This window comes from Pinus tabuliformis, chromosome 8, assembly GCF_031772625.1.
Source record: "Pinus tabuliformis cultivar Carrire ecotype Pingquan chromosome 8, CPIR1, whole genome shotgun sequence".
Classification (NCBI taxonomy): domain Eukaryota; kingdom Viridiplantae; phylum Streptophyta; class Pinopsida; order Pinales; family Pinaceae; genus Pinus; species Pinus tabuliformis.
Genome location: NC_142294.1, coordinates 1,076,293,602 through 1,076,313,399, shown reverse-complemented (window position 1 = coordinate 1,076,313,399; position 19,798 = coordinate 1,076,293,602).

Below are 19,798 nucleotides of genomic sequence, written 5' to 3'. Positions count from 1 at the left end.
TTAAATCCTATACAAGATGATATTTAGAAAGTATAATATATTTCACTATGCAATTGAAATTAGTAAAATGAACCCATAAAGGGGGTCATAAATAGAAATAAAAGTAAAAATCTAAATAAGAAGCCAAAAGTGGATGTAATCATGGATGGAAAATTGGGAGTAGAATTGGATGTTAAACTAGCCATCAAAACAAGATGCAAACAATGACACAAAATGAGTTTTGAAGTAGAATTAAAAAATGGTTCAATAGTAGACACAAAGAAGGGAAAAAAATAGGGCATACAAAAGGATACCAAATTGGGCACAAACAAGGATGCAAAAATGAACACCAAAATGAGGATGGAAAGAATGGTGTAAAATTAGGATGCAAAATTGGGTGCAACAAGGATGTAAGAAAAGACACAAAACAAGATGCAAAATGCGACTAAAAAGGGGTGAAACCAAGGATGCAAAAAATTATGCATAACTAGATGAAAATTATAACTAAAATCTAGGTGCAAAATGAGACGTAAATGTGGACACAAAATGTGGAAAAAAAGATGCAAATTTGGATGCCAAAAATGATGCAAAATTAGACACGAAAAATGATGCAAAATTGGACATAAAAAAATCGTGCAAAATTGGACACAAAAGTAGAAAAAATGGTGCAAAAATGGGCATAAAAATGGCTCAAATTTGGATTCAAATCGAGGTGAAACATTGGATGCAAAATGAGGTGCAAAAAATGATTCAAAACTTGGTGCAAAAACAAATGCAAAAGTAGATGAGAAAAATGGCTCGAAATTGAACGTAACATTAGACATAGAATGGGATGCAAAGGCGAATGAAACACATGGTTCAACATAGAATGCAAATTTAAGTGCTCAAAAGGATGAAAAATTGGATGTAAAAAATGGTGTTAAAAATGATGCTAAATTGGATGCAACAAATGATGCAGAATTAGATGCAAAATAGGATGCAAAAAAGGGAGACAAATAAAACACAAAAGTGGATGCAAAAAATGGTGCAAAAATGGATGCAAGATTTGGCACTAAATTAGATTCAACATATGGTGCCAAAGTGGATGAAAAAAATGGTGTAAAAAAAGGTAGAAAAATTGGCACAAAAATAGATGTAAAAATAAGTACAAAATTAGAAGAAAAAATGGCATAAGACTAGATGCAAAAACTGGATTCAAAAAAAGGCACTAATTCATATGCAAAAGATGGTGTAAAACTCAATGCAAATTACAACACAAAACTAGAAGCAAAGAATGGCACAAAATAGGAAGAAAAACTTGTTGTAAAACCAAATGCAAATCTTGGTGCAAAATATGATGCTAAATTTGGTGTAAAAAAAGATGTAAAATATGGTGCAAAAAAAGACGATTTAAAATTGTACAATGGAGCCATATTTAGCACCAGGATTCTTATCCCAATGAGAAAAAAATGCACTAAAATCTGGTGCCAAAATCTGGTGCAAATTTCTTGTTTTGTTATAGTGTAATAGTTCATGTATAGGAGAAAATAAGTGGGAGAATGTTGAGGTGGTGTACTCTTTACAGGTAATTTTAGTTGACTAGAGTTTAGTTGGTCGATTGAATTGTCAAGTAAGACAACTAGGAATGAAACTCAAAATATCTAGTTAGGAACAATCGACGAAGACAACAAGTTGACAAGATGGTTAAAGTAAATAAGATGGAAAATAAAAGTCCATGTTCAAATCAATAGGATAACCATCAAGTTGAGAGAATTTACCTCAGTTGAAGTTGATGGTTAATTGGACAATTGACAAAAGTTGATCATTGATTATAGTAGTCAAAGGGATCAAAGTCGAGCATACATGCATAGTAAATTGTGACCGGTGGCCAAAGGTAAATTTACAATCAGAATTGGTTGAAAAATGGTTATGAATACAAACATTCCTAACATCTTAGCCAATGATCTTCAACTACCTTTTACTAGCTCTAGAAGTTTTGAATTAGGATCTTATGTGCCTATAAATAGAGAATGATGTAAGGATGATGAGAGATGATGCCATGTTGATGAGTTATTCACAATAAATAGAGATTGGGTGATGTATGAGTGCACTAGTATTAGGTTTTGACTAAGGTTGAAGTTCGTTGTAAAATCGATGTAATATTCAATTAAAAATATAATAGTAATAAATCTCAAAGATTTTCCATTTTTCCGTTATGAAACCAGCTCACAAAAAGATAGAAAAGATAGTTAAACACCTTCAAAATAAGCCTCTTTGAGGGGACGACCTCCTTTACAATATAGAAATGAACAATTCTTGGATGATACAAATGACAAGACCTTTCTATATATAGGAGTCTAAGGGGTCATAATATAATCAGAGTTGACATAACAATAATAATGTAAGGACACAATAATAACAATAGTGGGCTTCTATGGGGCACAATAATAACAATATGGGGACTACATGGGCACAAAAATATAATAAGGTAGTTGTACTAATAACAATAAGGGGTTACAATAGTAGTATAGGGACCTAACATGCCCCTCTCCTTCAAAAAGTGTTGTCCTCAATGCTTGAGTAGTTCTTGATGCTTCTATATAAAATTATTATCCTCCTATGTCGAATCTTTAGTGGGTAAGTTCTTCCACTTGATGAGATACTTTGAAATTGATCGATCTTGTAGCTATCGGGTTCTTGTTTCTGTGACTGCTCCGGTTTCCAATATGATTTTTCCTTCCTCATCAAGTTCTGGCAATATTGTTTGAACTGGGATCTTCTGCAACTTTTGAATTAGTGGCCACACTTCTTCATCCTTCTTCCATTCATCCATTGCTTCATTTATCCAATATGGTTGGATAATAGAAATAGCACAAAACAATGCTTCCACATCCCAATCCTTTCTTGAGAGTGCATCTGCAACAACATTTTGCTTCCATTTTTTGTAGATTATTTCAAAGTCATAACCCAACATATTTGTGACCCATTTTTTCTGTTCTTCTAAAGATAATTTTTGTTCTAAAACATATTTAAGACTATCATGATCCAGTTTTACCTTGAAGTGGCTTCCCATTAGGTAAGGTCCCCATTTCTTAAGTGCATGTAGTATTGCCAACATTTCCTTCTCTTAAATAGATTTCTTGATATGTAGCCGTAAAAACACCCAATTGCCTACATCAAAACTTCTTTCACTGCGATGTTGATCTGCCTATTGTTTCATTCGATTCTGCACCAAAGTGGCGTTATCCTTTAAAAGTTGAAGAACTTGTTGTTGATTCTCGATGTGATCTCTCACTACTTGAATATTTTTCTTCTTGATATGTCCTTCTATCTTGAGTGTTTGAGGAGTGGTAATTTCTTCCAATGCATTACAAGATATGGTCAGATTCATTTCTTGATGCTCGATGTGATCTTTCACTTTTTGAACATTTTTCTTCTTGATATGTCCTTCTATCTTGAGAGTTTGATGAATGGTAAGTTCTACCAATGCATTAAAAGATATGGTCAGATTCATTTCTTGATGCTCGATGTGATCTTTCACTTCTTGAACATTTTTCTTCTTGATATGCCCTTCTATCTTGAGAGTTTGAGGAGTGGTAATTCTTACCAATGCTTTACAAGATATGGTCGGATTCATTTCTTCTTTCTATCGGGTTATTTCCTGGTGTGTATCCTCTTATTTTGAAGTTTCTTGATCCTTTTCTTCCTCCTCTCCACAATCAATGTAAAATAATTTCTTCTCAGCACACTTATGACATTTAATGTATTTGTTATCACAATTGTAGCAAAGCCCTTTTTATCTATTTTCTTCTAATTGTTGTGGTGTCAACCTTGTAGGTTGTGGAAGGCTAGGAGAAACAACACTTCCATCTTTATAATTGTGAGTGGTAGACTTCCTTGTTGCCATAATTTTGCTTTCCACTTTTCTTGCCAACTTGAATGGCTTCTCCAATGAATCAAGTTCCTAAAGACGAACCTTATGTTGAATGTTTTCCTTTAAAGTCCATATGGAGACATCAATCCTCTGCTTCTCTGGAATATCATTTTTCCTTATATTCAATTTTTGAAAGTCCTTAATAGGCTCTTCCATTGAACACTTTTGTTTGAGATTTATCAATTGGCTAAAGAAGGTGTTTCTCTTTGTATCCTCATAATGTGCTATCATTTCCTTTGTGAAAATTGACCACATAACAAGTGGTTTACTAGAACAAAGCCCTTTATACCATAAAAATTGATCCAGTTCTAAATATCAATATGCAATACATACCTTTTGTAACAATTGCACCTCATGTAGATCAAATTATTTCTCCATCTGTAGTATCCAATTTATGAGATCCTTGCCATCAAACTTCCTCATATCGCCTTTTCTTGATTTTAGGAGCTCGATCTTGAAACAATTGTAGCTTTGTAATTTCTGAAATTGTGTCCTGCAATAGCCCTCTGAGGCCTCTTTCTAACCCCACAAGTCTGATCAAGATTGGATTCTACAAGGAAGAGTTATGTAAAATCTCCCATGATGACTTGATTATAGACTAGTTCAGTAGAGCAAACTTGTACGAAGTTCCACGTGTCATTATTTCAACCTTAGGACTTGAAACCGATACACAGAAAACTACAATCTGTCCTCTTTCTGGAACTTCTTACACGATTTCAATTTGATGTTGAGAGAGAAAGTTATGACAATTTTCCCAAGGTCACATGTTTAGAATGTAATTCGGGAGCCTGCAGAAACACTAAATGTCTTGGACTGTATAGCGAACCAAGATTGGAAATTCGAGCCCAAGCTTCACCACAATTGTGGCTGAAATGCGTTTTAATTTCAGAGTCTGAAACTTCACAGAAAAACAAGTATAGCGAAAATTCCACGATGACCTATTTGAGATGGAATTTTGGAGTTTTCAAAACCCATAACTTACTCAAATCATATCATCGAAAATGTAGCGAGAAATGATATGAAATTTGGATTTGAGGTTTAGAACGATTTCGGGTCAAATGGGTTTTTGCTTTAGCTTCTGAAACTGTGTAGCAACAATGTTATAGCGAACATTCCACGATGACGCGTTTGGAGCAGCAAAACTCTAGAATCCAAAGCTCTGATACCAAATGTTATGAAACAAACTCACAAAAAGATAGAAAAAAATAGATAAACGCCTTCAAAATAAGCCTCTTTGAGGGGGAAACCTCCTTTACAATACACAAATGAACAATTCTTGGATGATAAATGACAAGACCTCCTTTCTATATATAGGAGTCTAAGGGGTCATAATATAATCATATCTAACATAACAATAATAATGTAAGGGCACAATAATAACAATAATGGGCTTATATGGGGCACAATAATAACAATATGCGGACTACATGGGAACAACAATATAATAAGGTGGTTGTACTAATAACAATAAGGGGTTACACTAGTAGTATAGGGACCTAACATTTTCCCTTGTAAGGGGTTTCACTATAAAATCTTTGCTTGTTGTGTGAATGTAATAGCCCTGGTGAAAATTCCATGTAAAAAATATATCAATACCATGTATGATAGGACACATATTCCAAGCTGAATGGTGGGCAGGACATCCTAGTGTGTGTTCATTTGGTTGTTTATGGCTAAGGAAATTGGCAAAGGCAATGGCTAAGGCATTAAAGAGGAAAAAAGGTATTTTGGCACATTTATTTATGAAAATAATGGAAATTAGGAGAAAAGGAAGGTGAAATGTCACATGTTGCATGTGAGGAGGAAATTGAAGAAAAATAATGGAAAATGAAGAAAATAGAGGCCTTATTAATAAAAAGGATTCTAAGAATCAGTGGATAGGACTTGGTCAGTTTAGCTTTGGAGCTTTTTCATTATCTCTCTCTCTCTCTCTCTCTCTCTCTCTCTCATACTCTTGGGCACTTAGAGTTTTCTTGGAGCACGTTGGCATTGGAGCAAGAAAGGAAAAATAAGGCAAGAGGAAGCAAAGATCAAGCAGGGAAAGGCAGGATCAAGCAACTACAACAGGCTTCATTGCAGGTATCAAATTGCATGTGTATTTTCTTTGCTAGATTTCACATGCATGGGATTGCATGTTGTCCTTTTCTACCATGGCATGGGTTTTTCCAAGTGTGACAATATTTTTAGCCTAGCCTTGCCATTTCCTGATAGTTTTGATGAGATGGGTTCTCTCATGCGTTTTGTGGGGGATGACCATATTGGATTCAAAGCTGAGTGGGGTGGATCTTCGAATTGACAAACATATGGTGGTAGTGGTCCCTGAACCAGATTGAGGATGCACAAGGCCACTGGTCTAGTAACCCCTGAACTAGACTATGGGTTGTGGTAAAATCATATTGTGTGCCTCGGTGGGCCTAGGAATATTTGACGGTGAATGGTGGGATATACTGTAAAGCCAAGAGGTGGATTTTCTCTTCGTTGGGCCTAGTGATTCCGAGATGGAATGCATGGTAAATACTGGAGAGTATGTCTCAGTGTAGGGCCTAGTGATCCCTATATCAGACTGCGGATGCACGGTAAAGCCTGAAAGACTAGGAGGCATTCAAATTCCTCACAATGTAGGCAGAGAACTTCGATGGAATCCACATTGATTGGTGTTTTTGATGTGTTCTATGCATCCCACATTCATGCTTGGAATATGGCACGGTGGTGATTGGCTGAAGAGAGACTTGGCTCAGCCAATCTATGGTCAGGTGGAATGTGGTAGCCCCATCACTGGTTGGTTCATTGCATTATTAATGAAAAAACATGCATTCCCTTGATTTTCATGTGCAAATGTATTGATGTATATATGGATTTTGATGCCTGATATGTTTATTTTATTTTTGTTCCGATTATTATTTTTATATGCACATTTACCCTGAAGGGTGTTACATATTGGTATCAGAGCTTCCAGGTTCAAACACTTGGACTGGATGGGCTCTATCATAAGTGAAATGAAGAACAAAGGTTAAATTTAGACCTTTTTGTCATATATGTTATAAATTTTATTTTGTGTCATATTAGAAGTTGAATTTTTTTTCATATCAAAGGTAAATCCCATTGATATTGTGGTAAAAATTTCAGATATTAGTTCACAATACTTTAGGAATTATGATCTAAGGAAGATGACCTTCCTGAATGCACCTTTAAATAGGTCATGTTGGAATTTCTGCAATAACTCATATTCTGTAGGTTTTCAAAAGCTTTAAAATTGTCCACGTTGAGGGTACATACCACTAATTATGTGGTAGAAATTTGAGATATTGGGTCACAATATTTTAGGAGACATGAGTAGAGGGAGTCGAGCCTTCAGAATGCTCCTAAAATCAGGCCTCAAACAGGTCACGCTGACATTGTTGTTCTAACTTTTCTTCTGAACACTCTCAAGAGCTGAAATTTTTTTCACAATGAGGGGAAATCCCACTGATATTGTGATAAAAAATTCAGACATTGATTCTCTATATTTTAGGAGATATGACTAGTGGAAATCGAGCTTTCTAGATACTCCTAGAATTGTGCACCAAATACGATTGTGTTGGTATTTTTGTTATAACTTTTCATCTATGAAATCTCAGAAGTTGAAACTTGAACCATAGTGAGGGAAAATACCATTAATCATATGGTTCAGTTTCCATAACTTGCACTACTACAATTTAGGATATATGCATTGAATTCCCTATATTAATTTGCATGCAAAGTGTTTGTTGAAATGCTTAAATGGTTCAATGATTAAAATTTCATACAAATTGTTTGACAAAATACCCCAATGAGTATATTGTTTGTGATTAGGGATAATATTGATGTACAATAGTATTTATGTAGTTGATATGTTCTTACATGTATGCAAATAGTTTTCTATATTACTTTGCATGTAAAGTGTTTGAAGAAATGCTGACATGCAAATGTAACAGTATAGTAGTTGTTTGAAGGAAATGTAAAAGTATGGTAATTTTTTGAAGAAAATGTTAATTTTTTTTTGGATAGGATAGTATTGTAGTATGATAATATGGATGTATCTGATCTATGCCTATTTAAATGCAAAGAATTTGAAGAATTACTTGTAAGGAATTTGAAAGGTTGCATGCTAAGGAAATGGAAAAGTGGCATGTTTTTAGTTATTATGTTAGAAGTGGAATAAGTGAAATGCTTTTGACTTAGTCTCATTGAAAATGTATGAGAAATGAAAATCAATTTCTTTTCAAGTGTGGTTAAATTTAGTAGAGCTTTGGAGATCCCATTTCCATAATTGGACATTGGAGATCGGGCCATTATAATAGCTTCCTCTTTCTACCCTAGTGTGGACCATAGATAGTGAGGGGGTATGCGTATAGGTTACTAGTATTGGTGAACGCTGATTTCAAATTAATAGACATGATGTCTTTATTTTTGGAACATGTGACTGACTGTATATGAATTATATGTCACTTACATGTTGATTTCATGATACCTACTTACATCCTTGTATGTTAGGTTGTATTTTTGAATATTTTGATTACATGTATCAGTCTTGTAGGTTGATTACAAGAATTGGTCGCTTATGTTCGACTACATGTGTTTATGCGTAGGCGTAGTTGATTTGGCATTGCTTATGCATATTGTTGGTTGCATGTGGCAATGTGTACAATGGAGTATTGGTTGTTGTTATGCATGTATGGTCGTGGCTATGATTATGCATGTATAGTAGGTCAAACATGCCTTGTGAAATCATTGTCTGCAATTTAAGTCACCATGGTGCTATTGGTTGCTATGATGCTAATGAGTTGGCTGAGATAAAGTAAGAGATGCAGAAAAACAAAGTGAAGTTGTAGCATTGGACCTCGAGGCAAGGAAAGATCATCATACAGGTATTGCATGTGGGCATGCAGGTATGTAAGTTAAGGATTTCTATATGCATTAAGTTTATATACATTAGTTTTATGTACATGTATTTTGATGTTATAGTCACATTCATAATAGATGTTGGTTGATTACTGTAGTTATATGCACATGTGCAAGATAGTCAAGAATTTTAGTAACATGTAGTTGTATGCATTGCTATTGTTGTTTTATATTAGATAACCTGATCATTATGTTGTACGTTGTTTATGAGTATGATATATAGCTTGTTGTTGTTATACGTTATTACCTTGATGATTAGGGTCATTTAATTGAGATATTGATGTTATAAGTTTGATTGGTCATATGTGTGATGGTTATGTTCATTGCATTGGGATGTTATATGTATGGGTTTGACCTATGCAGATGGTTATGGTTGCAAACCTCAGGGACGAGTTGACATATTTTTGAGATGGTGTCATAATAATCTAGATTGACTTTGCATATGTGTATGAGAATACCATGTGAACATGTTAGTTATCGTTATTGATATCATGCTTTATGTTGACATGTTGTAAAGTTATATCTCACTAACTAGATTGATTATGCAAACAAGATAGCCTGCCCTGAGGTACACTAAGGTATGAGTTTGCTTATGTATTATACTTGGTGTTTCATAGTTGATTATGTCGTCTATTTGGTATTTGAGTGTTTGGTGCCTATTATGTCATCTCATTGATTTATTTAACATGGTATGAATGTTTTATGAATTTCATAATATGAGTATGTGTTCAAATGATCTTGTTTTAAGATGATTGTACTAAAATTTATGTGTTGAGAGAGTTTTATGTATTTGAGTATAGTAGGTGATAGTTGTAGTATTATGACTATGAGTTGATTATGGATTCTGACATGACTGTTATTCTTGGTAACAATTGACTTCAAATTAATAGATATTATTGTCTTGATATTTGGAACATGTGGTTGAAATGTGTGAGAAGTTGCAGGGTAACATGCTTGGTATTAGCATGACAAGGTAATAATTGATGTGTCTATATAACTAACAGTTGGGTGGTGTGACAACATATAGTAAGCCTCGATTCCAACAAGGTAAAAAGGTAAGAAAAGAATTTGGCAAGAATTCCTTTGGCTATGTTTGGAAACCCTAATTTCAAACAAATGAGTTCATTGCACACAGGAAGCTTTCTTAACCTTGATTTTGTCTGACATTATGTGGATATGTTCTATATTCATGAACATGCACATGACAAGTATATTAGGCGCTAGTCTTTAGCTATAGGTGGATCTATTAAAGGATTGGAGTCTCTTGAGAGATGGTGTGGATGTGTTCCGTTGCAAGCAGCGTGCTTAGCACAATTAGATGAGGTATCTCGTGTACTATTATGGTTAATTATACATTGATAATTATGTGTTTATGGCAGAATGTTGTAGGGAGTTGCATGGAAGGACATGTTGCCATGAAATCTTGAAGATGGCTCAAGATGCACTTTCCTTGGGAACCATGGGGATTGAGTCATGGTGCCAGTCTTGTGATTTTCGTATTTTGAGCTTGATTTGTAGTTTTGTTTATGTATGGTGCAAGGCCTTGCCACTTTGTTGTAGTGTCATATCGTTATGGGCTTTCGTGGTCTTATTCTTGGTTTTTTTTCTTGTCTTCTCTTTTATTGTTTTGATTCTTGGGAATGGGTTGGGAAAGAGGAAAGTTGATGGAGCTCAGGGAGATATTTGTGGTACCCAAAAGTTAATGTAAGGTTTAGGTGAAGCTCGATGCATGAGTAAGCACAGCGGAAGGTAAGGCTATGATAGTCAGTTGGACTGGCTGGGTCTATTGTGGTAAATGAATGGTAGTAGTATAATAATGAGAAAGGTAACATGAAAAAGTAAAGTAAATGGATTTGAGGCATCATATGCCTTGGCTATGTTAGGAACTATTGTTCTCTATGTTGTACATGTGTTGCATGAATAAAGGAATTTCTCTTAACCTAGACCTTATGTTATCTAGTAATTATGTTATGATCATGATTATGTAGATGTTTATATATGTATACATGAATGTATGCATGTCATTATCTGATAAGGTGATGATTGTTTTATGCTAAAGTTTATATATGTATGTATGTATACATGTATCTATGTTATTGTCTGATAGGGTTGTTAGGGATCATTCTTGTGGAGGAATGATTTCTTATGCAGAAGAATAACATGAAGAGGTTCTTGGTCTTATGAGGAATCAATTGGGAAGAATAGTCACAACAAATATACGAGGTCAATATCATCTGGATATGATTTGATATTATGTATTTGTATTATGCCTATGTCTATGTAATAATATGTAATGCTGAAGGATACATCAAAAAAGTGAAAGAAGTGTGGTCTACAACATGCTAAGATAAGAATGGATGAGATACTGGAAGCAAGGTTTCTTGGTAAGGACAATGTGGCTTTGGATGTGTGGTACTATTTTTGAGCATAGGTTGTATATGTTGTACATGTTGCATCTATGATGTGTGCACTTGTGGTGTTGTGTATACATAGCTCGTGTACATGTTATTTATGCAATGTTATGTACATGAAGGTACAAATAGGGTTGTGTGAATATTGCATATGGGGTGTTGTATACATATTGTATTGTCTTCATGATATATATGCAGTGTGTGTGCATATGGTGCTCTATGCATGTTGGATATGCAATGTTGTGTACAGATGATGCTATGTAAATTTTGGATATGCAGTGCTATGTACACTTGGTGTTGCGTGCATGTTGTACATATGGTGTTGTGTGCATGATTGTACAAGAGGTGCTATGAGCATGTGATTCCATGTACATGTTGTACATAGGGTGCTATGAGCATTTGGTGTTGTGTACATGTCATGCATGTGATCCTATGTACATATGGTGTCGCGTACACATCTTGCGTGTAGTACTATGTACATGTGGTATTGTGTACACATTGTACAATGGTGTAGTGTACATGTGGCATTGTGTACACGTTATGCAGGTGGCACCGTGTACATGTGATGTTGTGAACATGTGCAGGTGGTGTAGAGTATAGGTGGTACTGTGTACATGTTGTATATATGGTACTAGTGTACATGTGGTATTGTGTGCATGTCATCAATGTTGTGTTATGGGCATGTGGTAGTATGTATATGCATCATGTATTCATGGTATTGTGGTGTGCTTACTCGTTGTGTTTTACTCTGTGGAGGTACATCTACTAGGTGGTATTGCACATCGGGTATAGATAGATGCACTATGTTGTACACTGGTTGTAGGTGTATGAGTTGTACGTTAGGTGTACGTGTATGTATTGCATGGTGTTGTTTACCAGGTGTGGTTGTATGTGTGGTGCACACTATGTGTCTATGCACACGGTTGAGGAGAAGGCAGTAGGTGTTTGTCATGTGTAGAAACTGATCCAGAGTGTGTATGGAATAAAGACGAAGGTAGAAGCTAAGGATTGATGAAAGGATAAGTATCAACATTTTATTTCAATTTTATTATGCATTTGATTTGTGACTATGGTATATGATGATTATATGTGATCTATGGTTTTGGTTTATGATGGTTACATGTAATTTATGATTTTGATCTATGATTATAGTGTTTTGAGCTAACTTGATATGATATTTTTATACATGTTGATTTGGTCAAAGATGCTAGTTTTACTTCTTATGACAGGAGGCAAACAGGATTCCAGGTGTACCTTATTGACGAATTACCAATGAGGTATGATTTGAAGTTATTTCAATTTATTTTGAATGTAATGGAAGTTATGTTCTTGGTACAGGAATAATGAACATGCTCAGTTGGGTGGTTGAAATCGACTACAAGAATTAGCAGCAACAACGAAAGAAATTGGAACATGCAACAATATGCTGGTAAAGAACTTTAGGAGCAGGGCCATTGTGGGGCACTGGTAACCAATAGTGTCCATTGATTGCCATGAGCATGCTATGACCGGTATGATGGTTTTAAGGGAGGGATATGCCTTGGTCGTTGTATCTTCTGATGCAGGGAAGCCTTGCCAAGGGATGGACTTCCCGAGATGGGGGTGTTAGCAGAACTTGGAAGGTGAGTGATTGCACGAAAGGGGTGATCGGATTCCGAGGGACTATGTAGCAGAGAAGGGAAGGTCACGTATGGATTTGTTTTGGTCATTAGCATTGCCAGATGGAATCAGATGCACATTGGGAGTGCACCATGGAACAATGAGCTAGTAATTGTTCACTAAGAGGACTAGTGGCACGTGATTATAACGCTGGACATTGGATGTAGATTTGAATTTGCAATGGATTCTAGACTTCCTGGGAAGGAGGTGAATCCTGGTATTACTTTGAGGATGGAGGTGTGAGCCTCTAGATTTCTTTGTTACGGATACACGCATCATATTCTTTTATTTGCTGGTTGAGAAACTGTGCAGATGTGCATATGCATATATGTAGTTATTGTAAATGTCGTACTGAGCTGTGGTATAAAGCTCCAATATGCGGTATGGTTTTTATCTCGTCATGTTGTCATGATGTTTTGCTTTTGAGCAGGTCATTCATTGTAAATACTGCAACGAGCTGTGTTATAAAGCAACATGGGTAGTATGTTTAGTCGTATTGGTTATAGGTGTCATTGAACACTGAGGACGGTGTTCTCCCAAGGGGGAGGGTTCTGTAACAACCCTGGTGAAAATTCCATGTAAATATATAAATACCACGGATGATGGGACACGTCTTCCAAGCTGAATGGTGGGCAGGACATCCTAGTGTGTGTTCATTTGGTTTTTTATGGCTAAGGAAATTGGCAAAGGGAATGGCTAAGGCATTAAATAGGCAAAAATGTATTTTGGCACATTTATTTATGAAAATAATGGAAATTAGGGGAAAGGAAGGTGAAAGGTCACATGTTGCATGTGAGGAGGAAATTGAAGGAAAATAATGAAAAATGAAGAAAATAAAGGCCTCATTAGTAAAAAGGATTCTAAGGATCAGTGGGCAGGACTTGGTCAGTTTAGCTTTGGAGCTCTCTCATTATTCTCTCTCTCTCTCATACTCTTGGACACTTAGAGTTTTCTTGGAGCATTTTGGCATTGGAGCAAGAAATGAATAAGAAGGCAAGAGGAAGCAAAGATTAAGGAGGGAAAGACAGGATCAAGCAGCTACAACAGGGTTCATTGCAGGTATCAAATTGCTTGTGTATTTTCCTTGCTAGATTTCACATGCATGGCATTGCATGTGGTTCTTTTCTAGCATGGCATGGGTTTTGCCAAGTGTGACAGTATTTTCAGCCTAGCCTTACCATTTCCTGATAGCTTTGATGAGATGGGTTTTCTCATGTGTTTTGTTGGGAATGGCAGGATTGGATTCGAAGCTGAGTGGGGAGGATCTCCGAATTGACAAACACATGGTGGTAGTGGTCCCTGAACCACACTGAGGATGCACAAAGCCACTGGCCTAGTAACCCCTGAACCGGACTGTGGGTTGCAGTAAAGCCATATTGTGTGCCTCAGTGGGCCTAGGAATCCTTGTCGGTGAATGGCAGGATATACGGTAAAGCCAAGAGGTGGATTTTCTCTCCGTTGGGCCTAGTGATTCCGGGATGGAATGCATGGTAAAGCCTAGAGAGTATGTTTAAGTGTAGGGCCTAGTGATCCCTGGATCAGACCGCGGATACATGGTAAAACCCGAGAGACTAGGAGGCACTCAAATTCCTCACGGTGTAGGCGAAGAACTCCCGTGGCATCCACATTGATTAGTGTTTTTGATGTAATCTATGAGTCCCACATTCATGCCTGGAATACAACACGGGGGTGATTGGTTGAAGAGAGACTTGGCTCAGCCAATCTATGGTCGGGTGGAACGTGGTAGTCCCATCACCGGTTGGTTCATTGCATTATTAATGAAAAAAATTCATTCCCTTGATTTTCATGTGCAAATGTACTCATGTATATATGGATTTTGGTGGCTAATATGTTTATTGTATTTCTTTTCTAATTATTATTATTATTATATACACATTTACCCCAAAGGGTGTTACAGTGAATTATATGTTGTGCCATTGTTTATTTTTGGATCTTTTAAGTTTTTTCATCTACATTTAAAAATTTATGTTAATTGAACTTTAATGTGTTTATGTCCGGACCTTGTATTTAGACTTTTAATATCTAAAGTATCATAAATTAGCTTTAATATGAGTGAAATCGAATGTCATAATCAACTTTTTTTATTGAAGTTGAAGACCTTATTTAGTAAGATAGATAAAATTTAGGGACAATTTAATGTTTGTGTGATCATAGTATTTATGAGAGTGATCAAATTTGTGCCATCGTGCACTAATATGATGTTATTTTACAGTGACTTGGGTGAAGAATATGATATTGCAACATTTACAAGGTTGTGGATATCCACGCACTGTGAACAAAAGGATCTGTATTCGTGTTTCTCAAACACTCTTATGTCCCAAAGAAAAGTGCAGATTTGGAATACACACGATGGAAAAGCGTGGAAAAATACACCTCTCGAGTGACGACTTCTTGGATCTTATCAAAGGTAAATACAATCTACTCCTTTTCTCGCCTCACTTATTATGGTTAAATAATAACCTCGCTCGAGGTTAGAAATGTAGACATGGAAAGTTTTGAGGATAATATTTATAAAACTATTGTTTAATAAGTCCTTATTTTATGAATATTTATAAAATTTTAAAGATATGAGTTCAAGTCGTTCTAGAAAATGATTGATCACTTATTAGGGTGAATTATTTTCCATCGTCATTGTCTATTGGGTATATTTATCTTCTCAGGCTCTTTCATTGACTTCAGCCTGACCTAAACTTAATTTAAAAAAATAATTAAATATTTAAATTTAAAATATTTTTTTGAAAAAAACAATAATAGCCTATAAGTCAGTGTTAAAATTTTCGAGAGAGAGTTTTAAGGCTATTCAGCTACTTTTCACAAAATATTTGATTTTGACTAAAATGTTTGACCATTTACCGGGTAAAATTATTTTCCATCATTGCCTTTTAGGTATTCTTATTTTTTTAAGGCTCTTGAATAAACATACTTTTGATTAAAATGGTTGATTATTTATTTGGGAAAAGTCATTTTCCATACTTTTGATTAAAATGGTTGATTATTTATTTGGGAAAAGTCATTTTCCATCTTTTTTATTAGATATCTTTGGTTTTTTTTTTTTCATATTCTTTATTGGATATCTTTGTTTTTTAAATAAATAATTATTTATTTAGAAAAAACATTATCTATCTTAGTATTTTTTATTTTGAAAAACAATTAGTTAGGACTAGGTAAGATTAAGAATTTTTAATATTTAATAATTATTTCTCTTTTTCACATTTATAAATTTAAAAATTTAAGTCTTATTTTCACATAACTTTGAAAATGAAAGGAATTTAAATAAATATTTGTTATAATTATTTCAAAATAAAAATATTAGGCTATTTTCTTTTAATTAAAATAATTACGCCGTAAGGCTTTTTTCTATGAAAAAACTCCCTTGTTGCACTCGTGTCCTCTGTCTACGCCATTTGATATTTTGTTAGACGATTAGATTCTTCTCGGCCTTTGATTTGAATTGCAAACCATTTTGGCAATGTGGCAGCAGATCCGAACTTGGTTAGTAAGGCAGGGATCCAACGACCCTCATCGAAAAAGTTCATTATGGGCGACGACCTTATTCCACAACTGTTCCATTCTGTTGTGCCCATGTTAGCTTAAATCAAAATCTGGTGAGACGGATCCCATAACAGCGTAGCGTAGGACGCACCCCGCAGGGAGGATAGGTTGCAAGACAGACTTCATTCTGCCTCTCATGGTCTAGTGCGAATAGCATGGGGAAATTCGAGTGTGCAGGGCAGGATTTGATGGCTTTGACTCCGATTTCACTGTGTAGGTGGACGACCTTCATCCCACCATCTTACCTATCCTAAAGTTGTTGCTTCTGGTACTGCAAGAATAAACACCCATAGTTGGGTAAAGAAGGATAGATCATTTTTTATTGCTTTGTGTTTCAAGGTAAAGAATGGAATAATTGTTTTGAAGCTTTGGAAGGGACTTGTTTAGTTTCTTAGATTCTTCAGGCTCTACTTCATATTCCCCATTGGCTACTCAATTACTGACCTCTGGTGCAATTCTTCCTTCTCATCCCTGACCTCCTTATTTGATAGGATTTACTGAAATTGGCACACTAGTAAGCAGTAATGGGATCTGGGTTAGAACAAACTTGGATTTGAATGTAAGACCTAACTTTGATTTGAATTCAGGCCCAGAGCTTATGGAGGCAGATGCTCGAGAGGAGTGAAATGTTGTGCGACAGGTACCAACTTTTGGGAATATTTTTTCTCTTGACCCCCACATGAGAGTCTTACGTCAATCAATACAACCATCTGGCTCTACCAAGAAGGAATGTGAAAGAGCTTGGGATATGTAAAAATATGATCCGGGCCCAGAGCTCAAGAATTTAGATGCTAGAAATGATAGGATGCCTTTGAGGCAGGAAACTCTTTTTGGGAATCATTTTTCTTTGGAGGAGCACTGAGTTTTTTGGCCATCTGAGGCAGCAAAATCTTTGAAAAGAAAGGAACCTCCATAGCCTATGATAAATTAGGATGGATAATCTCCTTGTCTGGATTATTTTTTGCACTTCCATCCTCTCGCTTTGTAGAATTTCAAACAATTTTTTCAAATCCTTTTGATGAAGAGACTTGGATTTGTAATTTCTTTATGTGTTTTGTATCTTCAGCCTTCTTTGTTTCTGCTTTTTGTAACAATATACTTTAATCCTTAGTTCTATCCTCTACCAGTAACCTCCTTTGAACTAGTACAACCCACTCTTGCATTTCTCTGGATTCCATTGTTGTAACCAACTTTTTTGTGTTGAATCTATGTGTGTAGCCAAATTTCCTTCCGGAAAAAGATTCAAGTCGTTTGCTTTCTCCTTTCAAAAACTCACTTAGGTTCAAAAGTGTTGCATTCCTTAAATTTTCACCATGAACTATTGAGCCAAATAATATCAACACAAAGTAGCAGCGGAAAAGGATGGAAGAAGCCCCCATTTCTCCTATTTTAACCTATGATATGATATTCATAAATGTATGATTATGGCTTGAAACCTGATAATGTCCGAAACTCTTAATAATATATATATCTGGCACTGGAATACTGAAACTTTAGGCAATCTCTCAATACTAAAAAATAACAAATGTTCATGATATACAATAATTGGGAACATACCTTTGGATAAATGACTCTATTGAATGCTCCAATCAGAGATGATCAAAGTCTAGCCAAAATAGGTGAGTTCTTTGTCCCAATATCTTCTAGCCAAAATAGGTGAGTTCTTTGTCCCAATATCTTCTCAAATAGCTAAGATTCTATCTGAAAGATATTGCGGAAGCTACCTCTACGAAGAGAAGATAATATATGGTTTTACTTAAGCTTTTGATATTGTGAATATTTTCTTTATATCTACCAAGTTCTTGCTTATGCAACAAGACATTTTAGGAAAGTTAGTTCATAAAATATGAGGAATGTTTCTCAACATGAACTCTTGAGATCATTGTATTGCTGACATAGTTTTTGCCTTATAAATTCTGTAAACTTGTATTGTGGGTTGAACTAGATCCAAACGTTATACCTGCAAATGGAAAACACGAAACACTATGACATCATTCATAATGAATCAGATCAACATCCATGGGCCCTTTTTGCTAGGAAATTTTCTTTCTAGTATTCCTTATCTATTTTTATTTCCATCCCATGCTCAACATATATATACTTCTTGCTTGATCTAAGAACAAATTTCAGTTTGTTCATGTACTTTGTGATGAACATAGTCCTGTGCTAATTTCCCACAACATCGCATAACCTGTTTGTTTTCTCATTTTTTCAGATCCTTATAGATTATAGTGGAGAGGAAGAAGAAAATAATCCAGAGACAACATTCTCAAACAAAAAGACAACCCTGCTACAACTTCTGGAGCAGAATCCTGTTCAAAAAACCTTATCTTCTGCAACAAGGTCTCAATTTCTGCATACATATCTGAAGGTTTTCTTGGTCAAGATGGATGCTCCGACATGTAGGACCAAACAAAGTAATATTTGGGTCACCAATTTCCTGAAGTTTCCATACTGTGAATATTGCATTTATAAGGTTTCCATATTGTGAATATCACATTTATAAGCATATCTATAAGGTTTCCATATTGTGAATATCACATTTATAAGCATATCTATAGACATATTTATTTTGGAAATGTATTAGCTTCGACAGGGGCTTGCTACTTCACATCCGTTCTTGTTAGATTTGGATTTGTCACAGTAAAGCTATATTGCCATTCACAATTTTGCTTATGGATTATAATGGTGTTTAATATGCAACACTTTCCAAATCATTATTAAAGCCATATTTTTATTCACAATTTATGTGTGTGATATACTCTGGATCAAGGTATCCTGTAGTTCCTTTCACTATAGTGTTAACATGAGAAGGCTCCCCATCCTCCTCATCAATCCATACCTTTGGAAGACCAAAGTCACCAAGGTTTCCTTTTAAATTGTTGTCTAGAATAATTTTCGTTGTTTTCACATCCCCGTGAATAATATTTGGGGTACAATCTACGTGCATGTATTCCAATCCTTTGAATAAAAATGGAGATACTGTTATGCATTAATTCCCTTTAAGAGATAAAAGTACAAATCTACATAAGAAATTACACGAAAAATATGTGGCTTTCCTTTCGGAGCATACAGTAGACATCTACCGGCATTTAAATTTTTATAAAGTACATCACAAAAAAGAGGACATGAAAAATCTACCCTGTGTTGCATCTAAAGCTATTTTTACTTTTGTTTTCCAATTTATTTCTGAAGTTGCGTTAGGACTTGGGAAATGAAATAGAGCCAAATCTCCCTTTAATTATTTGATCCTCATTAAATTCTCCATAGTAATTAATTTTGTGGCAAGATTTCTTGGTGAAAATTTACCTAAATTCGTTCTACATAGGAGTTGGTATTCTGC